General features: G+C 45.2%; 14 non-coding genes across 14 annotated transcripts; all 14 read left to right on the top strand.

Moving 5' to 3' along the window:
• Window positions 1-629: 629 nt before the first annotated feature.
• On the top strand, window positions 630-820 carry LOC141246511 (U2 spliceosomal RNA). Its single transcript, XR_012310091.1, has one exon. It is a non-coding gene; the product is annotated as a U2 spliceosomal RNA (small nuclear RNA).
• Window positions 821-1,935: 1,115 nt separating this feature from the next.
• On the top strand, window positions 1,936-2,126 carry LOC141246510 (U2 spliceosomal RNA). The gene has a single exon (XR_012310090.1). It is a non-coding gene; the product is annotated as a U2 spliceosomal RNA (small nuclear RNA).
• Window positions 2,127-3,241: 1,115 nt separating this feature from the next.
• On the top strand, window positions 3,242-3,432 carry LOC141246509 (U2 spliceosomal RNA). Its single transcript, XR_012310089.1, has one exon. It is a non-coding gene; the product is annotated as a U2 spliceosomal RNA (small nuclear RNA).
• Window positions 3,433-4,550: 1,118 nt separating this feature from the next.
• On the top strand, window positions 4,551-4,741 carry LOC141246508 (U2 spliceosomal RNA). The gene has a single exon (XR_012310088.1). It is a non-coding gene; the product is annotated as a U2 spliceosomal RNA (small nuclear RNA).
• Window positions 4,742-5,856: 1,115 nt separating this feature from the next.
• LOC141246507 (U2 spliceosomal RNA) lies at window positions 5,857-6,047 on the top strand. The gene has a single exon (XR_012310087.1). It is a non-coding gene; the product is annotated as a U2 spliceosomal RNA (small nuclear RNA).
• A 1,115-nt stretch (window positions 6,048-7,162) lies between these two features.
• Window positions 7,163-7,353, top strand: LOC141246506 (U2 spliceosomal RNA). The gene has a single exon (XR_012310086.1). It is a non-coding gene; the product is annotated as a U2 spliceosomal RNA (small nuclear RNA).
• Window positions 7,354-8,468: 1,115 nt separating this feature from the next.
• On the top strand, window positions 8,469-8,659 carry LOC141246505 (U2 spliceosomal RNA). Its single transcript, XR_012310085.1, has one exon. It is a non-coding gene; the product is annotated as a U2 spliceosomal RNA (small nuclear RNA).
• Window positions 8,660-9,777: 1,118 nt separating this feature from the next.
• On the top strand, window positions 9,778-9,968 carry LOC141246504 (U2 spliceosomal RNA). Its single transcript, XR_012310084.1, has one exon. It is a non-coding gene; the product is annotated as a U2 spliceosomal RNA (small nuclear RNA).
• Window positions 9,969-11,083: 1,115 nt separating this feature from the next.
• LOC141246502 (U2 spliceosomal RNA) lies at window positions 11,084-11,274 on the top strand. The gene has a single exon (XR_012310082.1). It is a non-coding gene; the product is annotated as a U2 spliceosomal RNA (small nuclear RNA).
• Window positions 11,275-12,389: 1,115 nt separating this feature from the next.
• LOC141246501 (U2 spliceosomal RNA) lies at window positions 12,390-12,580 on the top strand. Its single transcript, XR_012310081.1, has one exon. It is a non-coding gene; the product is annotated as a U2 spliceosomal RNA (small nuclear RNA).
• Window positions 12,581-13,695: 1,115 nt separating this feature from the next.
• Window positions 13,696-13,886, top strand: LOC141246500 (U2 spliceosomal RNA). Its single transcript, XR_012310080.1, has one exon. It is a non-coding gene; the product is annotated as a U2 spliceosomal RNA (small nuclear RNA).
• Window positions 13,887-15,001: 1,115 nt separating this feature from the next.
• LOC141246499 (U2 spliceosomal RNA) lies at window positions 15,002-15,192 on the top strand. Its single transcript, XR_012310079.1, has one exon. It is a non-coding gene; the product is annotated as a U2 spliceosomal RNA (small nuclear RNA).
• A 1,115-nt stretch (window positions 15,193-16,307) lies between these two features.
• Window positions 16,308-16,498, top strand: LOC141246497 (U2 spliceosomal RNA). Its single transcript, XR_012310078.1, has one exon. It is a non-coding gene; the product is annotated as a U2 spliceosomal RNA (small nuclear RNA).
• A 1,115-nt stretch (window positions 16,499-17,613) lies between these two features.
• On the top strand, window positions 17,614-17,804 carry LOC141246496 (U2 spliceosomal RNA). The gene has a single exon (XR_012310077.1). It is a non-coding gene; the product is annotated as a U2 spliceosomal RNA (small nuclear RNA).
• The last annotated feature ends 876 nt before the right edge of the window (window positions 17,805-18,680 follow it).

The following is an 18,680-nucleotide window of genomic DNA, read 5'->3' as shown; positions in this document are numbered from 1 at the left end:
AAACGTTGTCTCCTTCTGCTGGAACACTGACTTCTTTCATTTAATGCCTGCAGACTATAAAAGAGAACCCAACCCAAAAAGTTTGGTTGATTAGTCTGTGGCATTCTGTTAAACTGTTGCTTATGGCGGTCTCTGTGAGCTTCTCAGCGACATTCAGCCAGCCAGGTATCCTGCCTGCAGTAGATGGAATGTGGCAATGGAACGCTGGCTGCGCGTGTCATAATAGGCTCTGAGCCTTTATATACCTGTGCACAGCAGCAGCCACCTTCAGTCTGCTGCTGGACAGCCAGCAGCAGCAGCAGCAGGAGAGGTATGTAATCAGGAGCCCTCCTGCTAAGGGTAGACAGCTGCTCGTTCCACCCCACCCCCCGCCTTAATTGGTTCTCCTCCCTTCCAACGGTGTTGAGGCGGGTGGGAACAGCAGGGGGTGAAGGTGCTGTGTTTAAAGAGGTGGAGTTATGCAGATCTAAAACGCGTGGATTGCAGCAGCAGCAAGCCGAAAAGTGCAGGCATGTAAGGGATCTAGAGGTTGACAACATGTCTTCTTAACGGGAGTCCAGGAGCTCATCTCCACAAATGGACTTTTTAGGATCCTTGGGTGGCTCCGTAGTTTGAAACCAATTCTGGTTATCGCTTCTCGGCCTTTTGGCTAAGATCAAGTGTAGTATCTGTTCTTATCAGTTTAATATCTGATACGTCCCCTATCTGGGGACCATATATTAAATGGATTTTTAGAACAGGGAGATGGAAAAAGAGCTTGCTCTGTCCACTCCACGCATTGACCTGGTATTGCAGTATCTCCAGGACCGGTGCACCCCTTCTTTAATGCAGTTTCTAAAATCAGAAAGAATTGAATTCAATGTTTTTTGTTCATTTTGCTTGTTTGTCGGATTTTGGGATGGACTCTTTGGCTCTGCTTTTCTTCTCCTCATTGGATTTTTCATGTTCAAAGTTGCAGAAGCCAGATTACAAGCTCATTTTGGTTCAACTTCAGCAACTGTGCATTGCATTGCCATGTAATGTGATGCAATGCTATCTTTCTAGCTCTCCCTTTCTACTTCCTTTTGGATAAACAGACATATTAGGCAAGCATTTTGGAGCTTTCACCTAAATAACTACAGGTGGTGAGATAAGCTCCACAATATAATTGACCTTTCAGTATATTGTTGCACACACACCATCTATTTAGCAAATGCCCTTGTTATCAACAGCAGCCTTTTAAACTCACCCGAGCTAACAGGTATGTGCGCTGGTTACACTGCTGCGCTTAAAATTTCTTTTTTGGTTTGCTACAATGCCTTTTCTGAAACGTTGTCTCCTTCTGCTGGAACACTGACTTCTTTCATTTAATGCCTGCAGACTATAAAAGAGAACCCAACCCAAAAAGTTTGGTTGATTAGTCTGTGGCATTCTGTTAAACTGTTGCTTATGGCGGTCTCTGTGAGCTTCTCAGCGACATTCAGCCAGCCAGGTATCCTGCCTGCAGTAGATGGAATGTGGCAATGGAACGCTGGCTGCGCGTGTCATAATAGGCTCTGAGCCTTTATATACCTGTGCACAGCAGCAGCCACCTTCAGTCTGCTGCTGGACAGCCAGCAGCAGCAGCAGCAGGAGAGGTATGTAATCAGGAGCCCTCCTGCTAAGGGTAGACAGCTGCTCGTTCCACCCCACCCCCCGCCTTAATTGGTTCTCCTCCCTTCCAACGGTGTTGAGGCGGGTGGGAACAGCAGGGGGTGAAGGTGCTGTGTTTAAAGAGGTGGAGTTATGCAGATCTAAAACGCGTGGATTGCAGCAGCAGCAAGCCGAAAAGTGCAGGCATGTAAGGGATCTAGAGGTTGACAACATGTCTTCTTAACGGGAGTCCAGGAGCTCATCTCCACAAATGGACTTTTTAGGATCCTTGGGTGGCTCCGTAGTTTGAAACCAATTCTGGTTATCGCTTCTCGGCCTTTTGGCTAAGATCAAGTGTAGTATCTGTTCTTATCAGTTTAATATCTGATACGTCCCCTATCTGGGGACCATATATTAAATGGATTTTTAGAACAGGGAGATGGAAAAAGAGCTTGCTCTGTCCACTCCACGCATTGACCTGGTATTGCAGTATCTCCAGGACCGGTGCACCCCTTCTTTAATGCAGTTTCTAAAATCAGAAAGAATTGAATTCAATGTTTTTTGTTCATTTTGCTTGTTTGTCGGATTTTGGGATGGACTCTTTGGCTCTGCTTTTCTTCTCCTCATTGGATTTTTCATGTTCAAAGTTGCAGAAGCCAGATTACAAGCTCATTTTGGTTCAACTTCAGCAACTGTGCATTGCATTGCCATGTAATGTGATGCAATGCTATCTTTCTAGCTCTCCCTTTCTACTTCCTTTTGGATAAACAGACATATTAGGCAAGCATTTTGGAGCTTTCACCTAAATAACTACAGGTGGTGAGATAAGCTCCACAATATAATTGACCTTTCAGTATATTGTTGCACACACACCATCTATTTAGCAAATGCCCTTGTTATCAACAGCAGCCTTTTAAACTCACCCGAGCTAACAGGTATGTGCGCTGGTTACACTGCTGCGCTTAAAATTTCTTTTTTGGTTTGCTACAATGCCTTTTCTGAAACGTTGTCTCCTTCTGCTGGAACACTGACTTCTTTCATTTAATGCCTGCAGACTATAAAAGAGAACCCAACCCAAAAAGTTTGGTTGATTAGTCTGTGGCATTCTGTTAAACTGTTGCTTATGGCGGTCTCTGTGAGCTTCTCAGCGACATTCAGCCAGCCAGGTATCCTGCCTGCAGTAGATGGAATGTGGCAATGGAACGCTGGCTGCGCGTGTCATAATAGGCTCTGAGCCTTTATATACCTGTGCACAGCAGCAGCCACCTTCAGTCTGCTGCTGGACAGCCAGCAGCAGCAGCAGCAGGAGAGGTATGTAATCAGGAGCCCTCCTGCTAAGGGTAGACAGCTGCTCGTTCCACCCCACCCCCCGCCTTAATTGGTTCTCCTCCCTTCCAACGGTGTTGAGGCGGGTGGGAACAGCAGGGGGTGAAGGTGCTGTGTTTAAAGAGGTGGAGTTATGCAGATCTAAAACGCGTGGATTGCAGCAGCAGCAAGCCGAAAAGTGCAGGCATGTAAGGGATCTAGAGGTTGACAACATGTCTTCTTAACGGGAGTCCAGGAGCTCATCTCCACAAATGGACTTTTTAGGATCCTTGGGTGGCTCCGTAGTTTGAAACCAATTCTGGTTATCGCTTCTCGGCCTTTTGGCTAAGATCAAGTGTAGTATCTGTTCTTATCAGTTTAATATCTGATACGTCCCCTATCTGGGGACCATATATTAAATGGATTTTTAGAACAGGGAGATGGAAAAAGAGCTTGCTCTGTCCACTCCACGCATTGACCTGGTATTGCAGTATCTCCAGGACCGGTGCACCCCTTCTTTAATGCAGTTTCTAAAATCAGAAAGAATTGAATTCAATGTTTTTTGTTCATTTTGCTTGTTTGTCGGATTTTGGGATGGACTCTTTGGCTCTGCTTTTCTTCTCCTCATTGGATTTTTCATGTTCAAAGTTGCAGAAGCCAGATTACAAGCTCATTTTGGTTCAACTTCAGCAACTGTGCATTGCATTGCCATGTAATGTGATGCAATGCTATCTTTCTAGCTCTCCCTTTCTACTTCCTTTTGGATAAACAGACATATTAGGCAAGCATTTTGGAGCTTTCACCTAAATAACTACAGGTGGTGAGATAAGCTGCACAATATAATTGACCTTTCAGTATATTGTTGCACACACACCATCTATTTAGCAAATGCCCTTGTTATCAACAGCAGCCTTTTAAACTCACCCGAGCTAACAGGTATGTGCGCTGGTTACACTGCTGCGCTTAAAATTTCTTTTTTGGTTTGCTACAATGCCTTTTCTGAAACGTTGTCTCCTTCTGCTGGAACACTGACTTCTTTCATTTAATGCCTGCAGACTATAAAAGAGAACCCAACCCAAAAAGTTTGGTTGATTAGTCTGTGGCATTCTGTTAAACTGTTGCTTATGGCGGTCTCTGTGAGCTTCTCAGCGACATTCAGCCAGCCAGGTATCCTGCCTGCAGTAGATGGAATGTGGCAATGGAACGCTGGCTGCGCGTGTCATAATAGGCTCTGAGCCTTTATATACCTGTGCACAGCAGCAGCCACCTTCAGTCTGCTGCTGGACAGCCAGCAGCAGCAGCAGCAGCAGGAGAGGTATGTAATCAGGAGCCCTCCTGCTAAGGGTAGACAGCTGCTCGTTCCACCCCACCCCCCGCCTTAATTGGTTCTCCTCCCTTCCAACGGTGTTGAGGCGGGTGGGAACAGCAGGGGGTGAAGGTGCTGTGTTTAAAGAGGTGGAGTTATGCAGATCTAAAACGCGTGGATTGCAGCAGCAGCAAGCCGAAAAGTGCAGGCATGTAAGGGATCTAGAGGTTGACAACATGTCTTCTTAACGGGAGTCCAGGAGCTCATCTCCACAAATGGACTTTTTAGGATCCTTGGGTGGCTCCGTAGTTTGAAACCAATTCTGGTTATCGCTTCTCGGCCTTTTGGCTAAGATCAAGTGTAGTATCTGTTCTTATCAGTTTAATATCTGATACGTCCCCTATCTGGGGACCATATATTAAATGGATTTTTAGAACAGGGAGATGGAAAAAGAGCTTGCTCTGTCCACTCCACGCATTGACCTGGTATTGCAGTATCTCCAGGACCGGTGCACCCCTTCTTTAATGCAGTTTCTAAAATCAGAAAGAATTGAATTCAATGTTTTTTGTTCATTTTGCTTGTTTGTCGGATTTTGGGATGGACTCTTTGGCTCTGCTTTTCTTCTCCTCATTGGATTTTTCATGTTCAAAGTTGCAGAAGCCAGATTACAAGCTCATTTTGGTTCAACTTCAGCAACTGTGCATTGCATTGCCATGTAATGTGATGCAATGCTATCTTTCTAGCTCTCCCTTTCTACTTCCTTTTGGATAAACAGACATATTAGGCAAGCATTTTGGAGCTTTCACCTAAATAACTACAGGTGGTGAGATAAGCTGCACAATATAATTGACCTTTCAGTATATTGTTGCACACACACCATCTATTTAGCAAATGCCCTTGTTATCAACAGCAGCCTTTTAAACTCACCCGAGCTAACAGGTATGTGCGCTGGTTACACTGCTGCGCTTAAAATTTCTTTTTTGGTTTGCTACAATGCCTTTTCTGAAACGTTGTCTCCTTCTGCTGGAACACTGACTTCTTTCATTTAATGCCTGCAGACTATAAAAGAGAACCCAACCCAAAAAGTTTGGTTGATTAGTCTGTGGCATTCTGTTAAACTGTTGCTTATGGCGGTCTCTGTGAGCTTCTCAGCGACATTCAGCCAGCCAGGTATCCTGCCTGCAGTAGATGGAATGTGGCAATGGAACGCTGGCTGCGCGTGTCATAATAGGCTCTGAGCCTTTATATACCTGTGCACAGCAGCAGCCACCTTCAGTCTGCTGCTGGACAGCCAGCAGCAGCAGCAGCAGGAGAGGTATGTAATCAGGAGCCCTCCTGCTAAGGGTAGACAGCTGCTCGTTCCACCCCACCCCCCGCCTTAATTGGTTCTCCTCCCTTCCAACGGTGTTGAGGCGGGTGGGAACAGCAGGGGGTGAAGGTGCTGTGTTTAAAGAGGTGGAGTTATGCAGATCTAAAACGCGTGGATTGCAGCAGCAGCAAGCCGAAAAGTGCAGGCATGTAAGGGATCTAGAGGTTGACAACATGTCTTCTTAACGGGAGTCCAGGAGCTCATCTCCACAAATGGACTTTTTAGGATCCTTGGGTGGCTCCGTAGTTTGAAACCAATTCTGGTTATCGCTTCTCGGCCTTTTGGCTAAGATCAAGTGTAGTATCTGTTCTTATCAGTTTAATATCTGATACGTCCCCTATCTGGGGACCATATATTAAATGGATTTTTAGAACAGGGAGATGGAAAAAGAGCTTGCTCTGTCCACTCCACGCATTGACCTGGTATTGCAGTATCTCCAGGACCGGTGCACCCCTTCTTTAATGCAGTTTCTAAAATCAGAAAGAATTGAATTCAATGTTTTTTGTTCATTTTGCTTGTTTGTCGGATTTTGGGATGGACTCTTTGGCTCTGCTTTTCTTCTCCTCATTGGATTTTTCATGTTCAAAGTTGCAGAAGCCAGATTACAAGCTCATTTTGGTTCAACTTCAGCAACTGTGCATTGCATTGCCATGTAATGTGATGCAATGCTATCTTTCTAGCTCTCCCTTTCTACTTCCTTTTGGATAAACAGACATATTAGGCAAGCATTTTGGAGCTTTCACCTAAATAACTACAGGTGGTGAGATAAGCTCCACAATATAATTGACCTTTCAGTATATTGTTGCACACACACCATCTATTTAGCAAATGCCCTTGTTATCAACAGCAGCCTTTTAAACTCACCCGAGCTAACAGGTATGTGCGCTGGTTACACTGCTGCGCTTAAAATTTCTTTTTTGGTTTGCTACAATGCCTTTTCTGAAACGTTGTCTCCTTCTGCTGGAACACTGACTTCTTTCATTTAATGCCTGCAGACTATAAAAGAGAACCCAACCCAAAAAGTTTGGTTGATTAGTCTGTGGCATTCTGTTAAACTGTTGCTTATGGCGGTCTCTGTGAGCTTCTCAGCGACATTCAGCCAGCCAGGTATCCTGCCTGCAGTAGATGGAATGTGGCAATGGAACGCTGGCTGCGCGTGTCATAATAGGCTCTGAGCCTTTATATACCTGTGCACAGCAGCAGCCACCTTCAGTCTGCTGCTGGACAGCCAGCAGCAGCAGCAGCAGGAGAGGTATGTAATCAGGAGCCCTCCTGCTAAGGGTAGACAGCTGCTCGTTCCACCCCACCCCCCGCCTTAATTGGTTCTCCTCCCTTCCAACGGTGTTGAGGCGGGTGGGAACAGCAGGGGGTGAAGGTGCTGTGTTTAAAGAGGTGGAGTTATGCAGATCTAAAACGCGTGGATTGCAGCAGCAGCAAGCCGAAAAGTGCAGGCATGTAAGGGATCTAGAGGTTGACAACATGTCTTCTTAACGGGAGTCCAGGAGCTCATCTCCACAAATGGACTTTTTAGGATCCTTGGGTGGCTCCGTAGTTTGAAACCAATTCTGGTTATCGCTTCTCGGCCTTTTGGCTAAGATCAAGTGTAGTATCTGTTCTTATCAGTTTAATATCTGATACGTCCCCTATCTGGGGACCATATATTAAATGGATTTTTAGAACAGGGAGATGGAAAAAGAGCTTGCTCTGTCCACTCCACGCATTGACCTGGTATTGCAGTATCTCCAGGACCGGTGCACCCCTTCTTTAATGCAGTTTCTAAAATCAGAAAGAATTGAATTCAATGTTTTTTGTTCATTTTGCTTGTTTGTCGGATTTTGGGATGGACTCTTTGGCTCTGCTTTTCTTCTCCTCATTGGATTTTTCATGTTCAAAGTTGCAGAAGCCAGATTACAAGCTCATTTTGGTTCAACTTCAGCAACTGTGCATTGCATTGCCATGTAATGTGATGCAATGCTATCTTTCTAGCTCTCCCTTTCTACTTCCTTTTGGATAAACAGACATATTAGGCAAGCATTTTGGAGCTTTCACCTAAATAACTACAGGTGGTGAGATAAGCTCCACAATATAATTGACCTTTCAGTATATTGTTGCACACACACCATCTATTTAGCAAATGCCCTTGTTATCAACAGCAGCCTTTTAAACTCACCCGAGCTAACAGGTATGTGCGCTGGTTACACTGCTGCGCTTAAAATTTCTTTTTTGGTTTGCTACAATGCCTTTTCTGAAACGTTGTCTCCTTCTGCTGGAACACTGACTTCTTTCATTTAATGCCTGCAGACTATAAAAGAGAACCCAACCCAAAAAGTTTGGTTGATTAGTCTGTGGCATTCTGTTAAACTGTTGCTTATGGCGGTCTCTGTGAGCTTCTCAGCGACATTCAGCCAGCCAGGTATCCTGCCTGCAGTAGATGGAATGTGGCAATGGAACGCTGGCTGCGCGTGTCATAATAGGCTCTGAGCCTTTATATACCTGTGCACAGCAGCAGCCACCTTCAGTCTGCTGCTGGACAGCCAGCAGCAGCAGCAGCAGGAGAGGTATGTAATCAGGAGCCCTCCTGCTAAGGGTAGACAGCTGCTCGTTCCACCCCACCCCCCGCCTTAATTGGTTCTCCTCCCTTCCAACGGTGTTGAGGCGGGTGGGAACAGCAGGGGGTGAAGGTGCTGTGTTTAAAGAGGTGGAGTTATGCAGATCTAAAACGCGTGGATTGCAGCAGCAGCAAGCCGAAAAGTGCAGGCATGTAAGGGATCTAGAGGTTGACAACATGTCTTCTTAACGGGAGTCCAGGAGCTCATCTCCACAAATGGACTTTTTAGGATCCTTGGGTGGCTCCGTAGTTTGAAACCAATTCTGGTTATCGCTTCTCGGCCTTTTGGCTAAGATCAAGTGTAGTATCTGTTCTTATCAGTTTAATATCTGATACGTCCCCTATCTGGGGACCATATATTAAATGGATTTTTAGAACAGGGAGATGGAAAAAGAGCTTGCTCTGTCCACTCCACGCATTGACCTGGTATTGCAGTATCTCCAGGACCGGTGCACCCCTTCTTTAATGCAGTTTCTAAAATCAGAAAGAATTGAATTCAATGTTTTTTGTTCATTTTGCTTGTTTGTCGGATTTTGGGATGGACTCTTTGGCTCTGCTTTTCTTCTCCTCATTGGATTTTTCATGTTCAAAGTTGCAGAAGCCAGATTACAAGCTCATTTTGGTTCAACTTCAGCAACTGTGCATTGCATTGCCATGTAATGTGATGCAATGCTATCTTTCTAGCTCTCCCTTTCTACTTCCTTTTGGATAAACAGACATATTAGGCAAGCATTTTGGAGCTTTCACCTAAATAACTACAGGTGGTGAGATAAGCTGCACAATATAATTGACCTTTCAGTATATTGTTGCACACACACCATCTATTTAGCAAATGCCCTTGTTATCAACAGCAGCCTTTTAAACTCACCCGAGCTAACAGGTATGTGCGCTGGTTACACTGCTGCGCTTAAAATTTCTTTTTTGGTTTGCTACAATGCCTTTTCTGAAACGTTGTCTCCTTCTGCTGGAACACTGACTTCTTTCATTTAATGCCTGCAGACTATAAAAGAGAACCCAACCCAAAAAGTTTGGTTGATTAGTCTGTGGCATTCTGTTAAACTGTTGCTTATGGCGGTCTCTGTGAGCTTCTCAGCGACATTCAGCCAGCCAGGTATCCTGCCTGCAGTAGATGGAATGTGGCAATGGAACGCTGGCTGCGCGTGTCATAATAGGCTCTGAGCCTTTATATACCTGTGCACAGCAGCAGCCACCTTCAGTCTGCTGCTGGACAGCCAGCAGCAGCAGCAGCAGCAGGAGAGGTATGTAATCAGGAGCCCTCCTGCTAAGGGTAGACAGCTGCTCGTTCCACCCCACCCCCCGCCTTAATTGGTTCTCCTCCCTTCCAACGGTGTTGAGGCGGGTGGGAACAGCAGGGGGTGAAGGTGCTGTGTTTAAAGAGGTGGAGTTATGCAGATCTAAAACGCGTGGATTGCAGCAGCAGCAAGCCGAAAAGTGCAGGCATGTAAGGGATCTAGAGGTTGACAACATGTCTTCTTAACGGGAGTCCAGGAGCTCATCTCCACAAATGGACTTTTTAGGATCCTTGGGTGGCTCCGTAGTTTGAAACCAATTCTGGTTATCGCTTCTCGGCCTTTTGGCTAAGATCAAGTGTAGTATCTGTTCTTATCAGTTTAATATCTGATACGTCCCCTATCTGGGGACCATATATTAAATGGATTTTTAGAACAGGGAGATGGAAAAAGAGCTTGCTCTGTCCACTCCACGCATTGACCTGGTATTGCAGTATCTCCAGGACCGGTGCACCCCTTCTTTAATGCAGTTTCTAAAATCAGAAAGAATTGAATTCAATGTTTTTTGTTCATTTTGCTTGTTTGTCGGATTTTGGGATGGACTCTTTGGCTCTGCTTTTCTTCTCCTCATTGGATTTTTCATGTTCAAAGTTGCAGAAGCCAGATTACAAGCTCATTTTGGTTCAACTTCAGCAACTGTGCATTGCATTGCCATGTAATGTGATGCAATGCTATCTTTCTAGCTCTCCCTTTCTACTTCCTTTTGGATAAACAGACATATTAGGCAAGCATTTTGGAGCTTTCACCTAAATAACTACAGGTGGTGAGATAAGCTGCACAATATAATTGACCTTTCAGTATATTGTTGCACACACACCATCTATTTAGCAAATGCCCTTGTTATCAACAGCAGCCTTTTAAACTCACCCGAGCTAACAGGTATGTGCGCTGGTTACACTGCTGCGCTTAAAATTTCTTTTTTGGTTTGCTACAATGCCTTTTCTGAAACGTTGTCTCCTTCTGCTGGAACACTGACTTCTTTCATTTAATGCCTGCAGACTATAAAAGAGAACCCAACCCAAAAAGTTTGGTTGATTAGTCTGTGGCATTCTGTTAAACTGTTGCTTATGGCGGTCTCTGTGAGCTTCTCAGCGACATTCAGCCAGCCAGGTATCCTGCCTGCAGTAGATGGAATGTGGCAATGGAACGCTGGCTGCGCGTGTCATAATAGGCTCTGAGCCTTTATATACCTGTGCACAGCAGCAGCCACCTTCAGTCTGCTGCTGGACAGCCAGCAGCAGCAGCAGCAGGAGAGGTATGTAATCAGGAGCCCTCCTGCTAAGGGTAGACAGCTGCTCGTTCCACCCCACCCCCCGCCTTAATTGGTTCTCCTCCCTTCCAACGGTGTTGAGGCGGGTGGGAACAGCAGGGGGTGAAGGTGCTGTGTTTAAAGAGGTGGAGTTATGCAGATCTAAAACGCGTGGATTGCAGCAGCAGCAAGCCGAAAAGTGCAGGCATGTAAGGGATCTAGAGGTTGACAACATGTCTTCTTAACGGGAGTCCAGGAGCTCATCTCCACAAATGGACTTTTTAGGATCCTTGGGTGGCTCCGTAGTTTGAAACCAATTCTGGTTATCGCTTCTCGGCCTTTTGGCTAAGATCAAGTGTAGTATCTGTTCTTATCAGTTTAATATCTGATACGTCCCCTATCTGGGGACCATATATTAAATGGATTTTTAGAACAGGGAGATGGAAAAAGAGCTTGCTCTGTCCACTCCACGCATTGACCTGGTATTGCAGTATCTCCAGGACCGGTGCACCCCTTCTTTAATGCAGTTTCTAAAATCAGAAAGAATTGAATTCAATGTTTTTTGTTCATTTTGCTTGTTTGTCGGATTTTGGGATGGACTCTTTGGCTCTGCTTTTCTTCTCCTCATTGGATTTTTCATGTTCAAAGTTGCAGAAGCCAGATTACAAGCTCATTTTGGTTCAACTTCAGCAACTGTGCATTGCATTGCCATGTAATGTGATGCAATGCTATCTTTCTAGCTCTCCCTTTCTACTTCCTTTTGGATAAACAGACATATTAGGCAAGCATTTTGGAGCTTTCACCTAAATAACTACAGGTGGTGAGATAAGCTGCACAATATAATTGACCTTTCAGTATATTGTTGCACACACACCATCTATTTAGCAAATGCCCTTGTTATCAACAGCAGCCTTTTAAACTCACCCGAGCTAACAGGTATGTGCGCTGGTTACACTGCTGCGCTTAAAATTTCTTTTTTGGTTTGCTACAATGCCTTTTCTGAAACGTTGTCTCCTTCTGCTGGAACACTGACTTCTTTCATTTAATGCCTGCAGACTATAAAAGAGAACCCAACCCAAAAAGTTTGGTTGATTAGTCTGTGGCATTCTGTTAAACTGTTGCTTATGGCGGTCTCTGTGAGCTTCTCAGCGACATTCAGCCAGCCAGGTATCCTGCCTGCAGTAGATGGAATGTGGCAATGGAACGCTGGCTGCGCGTGTCATAATAGGCTCTGAGCCTTTATATACCTGTGCACAGCAGCAGCCACCTTCAGTCTGCTGCTGGACAGCCAGCAGCAGCAGCAGCAGGAGAGGTATGTAATCAGGAGCCCTCCTGCTAAGGGTAGACAGCTGCTCGTTCCACCCCACCCCCCGCCTTAATTGGTTCTCCTCCCTTCCAACGGTGTTGAGGCGGGTGGGAACAGCAGGGGGTGAAGGTGCTGTGTTTAAAGAGGTGGAGTTATGCAGATCTAAAACGCGTGGATTGCAGCAGCAGCAAGCCGAAAAGTGCAGGCATGTAAGGGATCTAGAGGTTGACAACATGTCTTCTTAACGGGAGTCCAGGAGCTCATCTCCACAAATGGACTTTTTAGGATCCTTGGGTGGCTCCGTAGTTTGAAACCAATTCTGGTTATCGCTTCTCGGCCTTTTGGCTAAGATCAAGTGTAGTATCTGTTCTTATCAGTTTAATATCTGATACGTCCCCTATCTGGGGACCATATATTAAATGGATTTTTAGAACAGGGAGATGGAAAAAGAGCTTGCTCTGTCCACTCCACGCATTGACCTGGTATTGCAGTATCTCCAGGACCGGTGCACCCCTTCTTTAATGCAGTTTCTAAAATCAGAAAGAATTGAATTCAATGTTTTTTGTTCATTTTGCTTGTTTGTCGGATTTTGGGATGGACTCTTTGGCTCTGCTTTTCTTCTCCTCATTGGATTTTTCATGTTCAAAGTTGCAGAAGCCAGATTACAAGCTCATTTTGGTTCAACTTCAGCAACTGTGCATTGCATTGCCATGTAATGTGATGCAATGCTATCTTTCTAGCTCTCCCTTTCTACTTCCTTTTGGATAAACAGACATATTAGGCAAGCATTTTGGAGCTTTCACCTAAATAACTACAGGTGGTGAGATAAGCTGCACAATATAATTGACCTTTCAGTATATTGTTGCACACACACCATCTATTTAGCAAATGCCCTTGTTATCAACAGCAGCCTTTTAAACTCACCCGAGCTAACAGGTATGTGCGCTGGTTACACTGCTGCGCTTAAAATTTCTTTTTTGGTTTGCTACAATGCCTTTTCTGAAACGTTGTCTCCTTCTGCTGGAACACTGACTTCTTTCATTTAATGCCTGCAGACTATAAAAGAGAACCCAACCCAAAAAGTTTGGTTGATTAGTCTGTGGCATTCTGTTAAACTGTTGCTTATGGCGGTCTCTGTGAGCTTCTCAGCGACATTCAGCCAGCCAGGTATCCTGCCTGCAGTAGATGGAATGTGGCAATGGAACGCTGGCTGCGCGTGTCATAATAGGCTCTGAGCCTTTATATACCTGTGCACAGCAGCAGCCACCTTCAGTCTGCTGCTGGACAGCCAGCAGCAGCAGCAGCAGGAGAGGTATGTAATCAGGAGCCCTCCTGCTAAGGGTAGACAGCTGCTCGTTCCACCCCACCCCCCGCCTTAATTGGTTCTCCTCCCTTCCAACGGTGTTGAGGCGGGTGGGAACAGCAGGGGGTGAAGGTGCTGTGTTTAAAGAGGTGGAGTTATGCAGATCTAAAACGCGTGGATTGCAGCAGCAGCAAGCCGAAAAGTGCAGGCATGTAAGGGATCTAGAGGTTGACAACATGTCTTCTTAACGGGAGTCCAGGAGCTCATCTCCACAAATGGACTTTTTAGGATCCTTGGGTGGCTCCGTAGTTTGAAACCAATTCTGGTTATCGCTTCTCGGCCTTTTGGCTAAGATCAAGTGTAGTATCTGTTCTTATCAGTTTAATATCTGATACGTCCCCTATCTGGGGACCATATATTAAATGGATTTTTAGAACAGGGAGATGGAAAAAGAGCTTGCTCTGTCCACTCCACGCATTGACCTGGTATTGCAGTATCTCCAGGACCGGTGCACCCCTTCTTTAATGCAGTTTCTAAAATCAGAAAGAATTGAATTCAATGTTTTTTGTTCATTTTGCTTGTTTGTCGGATTTTGGGATGGACTCTTTGGCTCTGCTTTTCTTCTCCTCATTGGATTTTTCATGTTCAAAGTTGCAGAAGCCAGATTACAAGCTCATTTTGGTTCAACTTCAGCAACTGTGCATTGCATTGCCATGTAATGTGATGCAATGCTATCTTTCTAGCTCTCCCTTTCTACTTCCTTTTGGATAAACAGACATATTAGGCAAGCATTTTGGAGCTTTCACCTAAATAACTACAGGTGGTGAGATAAGCTGCACAATATAATTGACCTTTCAGTATATTGTTGCACACACACCATCTATTTAGCAAATGCCCTTGTTATCAACAGCAGCCTTTTAAACTCACCCGAGCTAACAGGTATGTGCGCTGGTTACACTGCTGCGCTTAAAATTTCTTTTTTGGTTTGCTACAATGCCTTTTCTGAAACGTTGTCTCCTTCTGCTGGAACACTGACTTCTTTCATTTAATGCCTGCAGACTATAAAAGAGAACCCAACCCAAAAAGTTTGGTTGATTAGTCTGTGGCATTCTGTTAAACTGTTGCTTATGGCGGTCTCTGTGAGCTTCTCAGCGACATTCAGCCAGCCAGGTATCCTGCCTGCAGTAGATGGAATGTGGCAATGGAACGCTGGCTGCGCGTGTCATAATAGGCTCTGAGCCTTTATATACCTGTGCACAGCAGCAGCCACCTTCAGTCTGCTGCTGGACAGCCAGCAGCAGCAGCAGCAGGAGAGGTATGTAATCAGGAGCCCTCCTGCTAAGGGTAGACAGCTGCTCGTTCCACCCCACCCCCCGCCTTAATTGGTTCTCCTCCCTTCCAACGGTGTTGAGGCGGGTGGGAACAGCAGGGGGTGAAGGTGCTGTGTTTAAAGAGGTGGAGTTATGCAGATCTAAAACGCGTGGATTGCAGCAGCAGCAAGCCGAAAAGTGCAGGCATGTAAGGGATCTAGAGGTTGACAACATGTCTTCTTAACGGGAGTCCAGGAGCTCATCTCCACAAATGGACTTTTTAGGATCCTTGGGTGGCTCCGTAGTTTGAAACCAATTCTGGTTATCGCTTCTCGGCCTTTTGGCTAAGATCAAGTGTAGTATCTGTTCTTATCAGTTTAATATCTGATACGTCCCCTATCTGGGGACCATATATTAAATGGATTTTTAGAACAGGGAGATGGAAAAAGAGCTTGCTCTGTCCACTCCACGCATTGACCTGGTATTGCAGTATCTCCAGGACCGGTGCACCCCTTCTTTAATGCAGTTTCTAAAATCAGAAAGAATTGAATTCAATGTTTTTTGTTCATTTTGCTTGTTTGTCGGATTTTGGGATGGACTCTTTGGCTCTGCTTTTCTTCTCCTCATTGGATTTTTCATGTTCAAAGTTGCAGAAGCCAGATTACAAGCTCATTTTGGTTCAACTTCAGCAACTGTGCATTGCATTGCCATGTAATGTGATGCAATGCTATCTTTCTAGCTCTCCCTTTCTACTTCCTTTTGGATAAACAGACATATTAGGCAAGCATTTTGGAGCTTTCACCTAAATAACTACAGGTGGTGAGATAAGCTGCACAATATAATTGACCTTTCAGTATATTGTTGCACACACACCATCTATTTAGCAAATGCCCTTGTTATCAACAGCAGCCTTTTAAACTCACCCGAGCTAACAGGTATGTGCGCTGGTTACACTGCTGCGCTTAAAATTTCTTTTTTGGTTTGCTACAATGCCTTTTCTGAAACGTTGTCTCCTTCTGCTGGAACACTGACTTCTTTCATTTAATGCCTGCAGACTATAAAAGAGAACCCAACCCAAAAAGTTTGGTTGATTAGTCTGTGGCATTCTGTTAAACTGTTGCTTATGGCGGTCTCTGTGAGCTTCTCAGCGACATTCAGCCAGCCAGGTATCCTGCCTGCAGTAGATGGAATGTGGCAATGGAACGCTGGCTGCGCGTGTCATAATAGGCTCTGAGCCTTTATATACCTGTGCACAGCAGCAGCCACCTTCAGTCTGCTGCTGGACAGCCAGCAGCAGCAGCAGCAGGAGAGGTATGTAATCAGGAGCCCTCCTGCTAAGGGTAGACAGCTGCTCGTTCCACCCCACCCCCCGCCTTAATTGGTTCTCCTCCCTTCCAACGGTGTTGAGGCGGGTGGGAACAGCAGGGGGTGAAGGTGCTGTGTTTAAAGAGGTGGAGTTATGCAGATCTAAAACGCGTGGATTGCAGCAGCAGCAAGCCGAAAAGTGCAGGCATGTAAGGGATCTAGAGGTTGACAACATGTCTTCTTAACGGGAGTCCAGGAGCTCATCTCCACAAATGGACTTTTTAGGATCCTTGGGTGGCTCCGTAGTTTGAAACCAATTCTGGTTATCGCTTCTCGGCCTTTTGGCTAAGATCAAGTGTAGTATCTGTTCTTATCAGTTTAATATCTGATACGTCCCCTATCTGGGGACCATATATTAAATGGATTTTTAGAACAGGGAGATGGAAAAAGAGCTTGCTCTGTCCACTCCACGCATTGACCTGGTATTGCAGTATCTCCAGGACCGGTGCACCCCTTCTTTAATGCAGTTTCTAAAATCAGAAAGAATTGAATTCAATGTTTTTTGTTCATTTTGCTTGTTTGTCGGATTTTGGGATGGACTCTTTGGCTCTGCTTTTCTTCTCCTCATTGGATTTTTCATGTTCAAAGTTGCAGAAGCCAGATTACAAGCTCATTTTGGTTCAACTTCAGCAACTGTGCATTGCATTGCCATGTAATGTGATGCAATGCTATCTTTCTAGCTCTCCCTTTCTACTTCCTTTTGGATAAACAGACATATTAGGCAAGCATTTTGGAGCTTTCACCTAAATAACTACAGGTGGTGAGATAAGCTGCACAATATAATTGACCTTTCAGTATATTGTTGCACACACACCATCTATTTAGCAAATGCCCTTGTTATCAACAGCAGCCTTTTAAACTCACCCGAGCTAACAGGTATGTGCGCTGGTTACACTGCTGCGCTTAAAATTTCTTTTTTGGTTTGCTACAATGCCTTTTCTGAAACGTTGTCTCCTTCTGCTGGAACACTGACTTCTTTCATTTAATGCCTGCAGACTATAAAAGAGAACCCAACCCAAAAAGTTTGGTTGATTAGTCTGTGGCATTCTGTTAAACTGTTGCTTATGGCGGTCTCTGTGAGCTTCTCAGCGACATTCAGCCAGCCAGGTATCCTGCCTGCAGTAGATGGAATGTGGCAATGGAACGCTGGCTGCGCGTGTCATAATAGGCTCTGAGCCTTTATATACCTGTGCACAGCAGCAGCCACCTTCAGTCTGCTGCTGGACAGCCAGCAGCAGCAGCAGCAGGAGAGGTATGTAATCAGGAGCCCTCCTGCTAAGGGTAGACAGCTGCTCGTTCCACCCCACCCCCCGCCTTAATTGGTTCTCCTCCCTTCCAACGGTGTTGAGGCGGGTGGGAACAGCAGGGGGTGAAGGTGCTGTGTTTAAAGAGGTGGAGTTATGCAGATCTAAAACGCGTGGATTGCAGCAGCAGCAAGCCGAAAAGTGCAGGCATGTAAGGGATCTAGAGGTTGACAACATGTCTTCTTAACGGGAGTCCAGGAGCTCATCTCCACAAATGGACTTTTTAGGATCCTTGGGTGGCTCCGTAGTTTGAAACCAATTCTGGTTATCGCTTCTCGGCCTTTTGGCTAAGATCAAGTGTAGTATCTGTTCTTATCAGTTTAATATCTGATACGTCCCCTATCTGGGGACCATATATTAAATGGATTTTTAGAACAGGGAGATGGAAAAAGAGCTTGCTCTGTCCACTCCACGCATTGACCTGGTATTGCAGTATCTCCAGGACCGGTGCACCCCTTCTTTAATGCAGTTTCTAAAATCAGAAAGAATTGAATTCAATGTTTTTTGTTCATTTTGCTTGTTTGTCGGATTTTGGGATGGACTCTTTGGCTCTGCTTTTCTTCTCCTCATTGGATTTTTCATGTTCAAAGTTGCAGAAGCCAGATTACAAGCTCATTTTGGTTCAACTTCAGCAACTGTGCATTGCATTGCCATGTAATGTGATGCAATGCTATCTTTCTAGCTCTCCCTTTCTACTTCCTTTTGGATAAACAGACATATTAGGCAAGCATTTTGGAGCTTTCACCTAAATAACTACAGGTGGTGAGATAAGCTGCACAATATAATTGACCTTTCAGTATATTGTTGCACACACACCATCTATTTAGCAAATGCCCTTGTTATCAACAGCAGCCTTTTAAACTCACCCGAGCTAACAGGTATGTGCGCTGGTTACACTGCTGCGCTTAAAATTTCTTTTTTGGTTTGCTACAATGCCTTTTCTGAAACGTTGTCTCCTTCTGCTGGAACACTGACTTCTTTCATTTAATGCCTGCAGACTATAAAAGAGAACCCAACCCAAAAAGTTTGGTTGATTAGTCTGTGGCATTCTGTTAAACTGTTGCTTATGGCGGTCTCTGTGAGCTTCTCAGCGACATTCAGCCAGCCAGGTATCCTGCCTGCAGTAGATGGAATGTGGCAATGGAACGCTGGCTGCGCGTGTCATAATAGGCTCTGAGCCTTTATATACCTGTGCACAGCAGCAGCCACCTTCAGTCTGCTGCTGGACAGCCAGCAGCAGCAGCAGCAGGAGAGGTATGTAATCAGGAGCCCTCCTGCTAAGGGTAGACAGCTGCTCGTTCCACCCCACCCCCCGCCTTAATTGGTTCTCCTCC

The sequence above is a fragment of the Phyllobates terribilis genome, unplaced genomic scaffold (assembly GCF_046119375.1).
Source record: "Phyllobates terribilis strain yellow unplaced genomic scaffold, ASM4611937v1 Scaffold_2556__1_contigs__length_124230, whole genome shotgun sequence".
Lineage (NCBI taxonomy): Eukaryota > Metazoa > Chordata > Amphibia > Anura > Dendrobatidae > Phyllobates > Phyllobates terribilis.
Note: the sequence above shows the minus strand (reverse complement) of the source record. Positions and strands in the feature narration are given on the sequence as shown.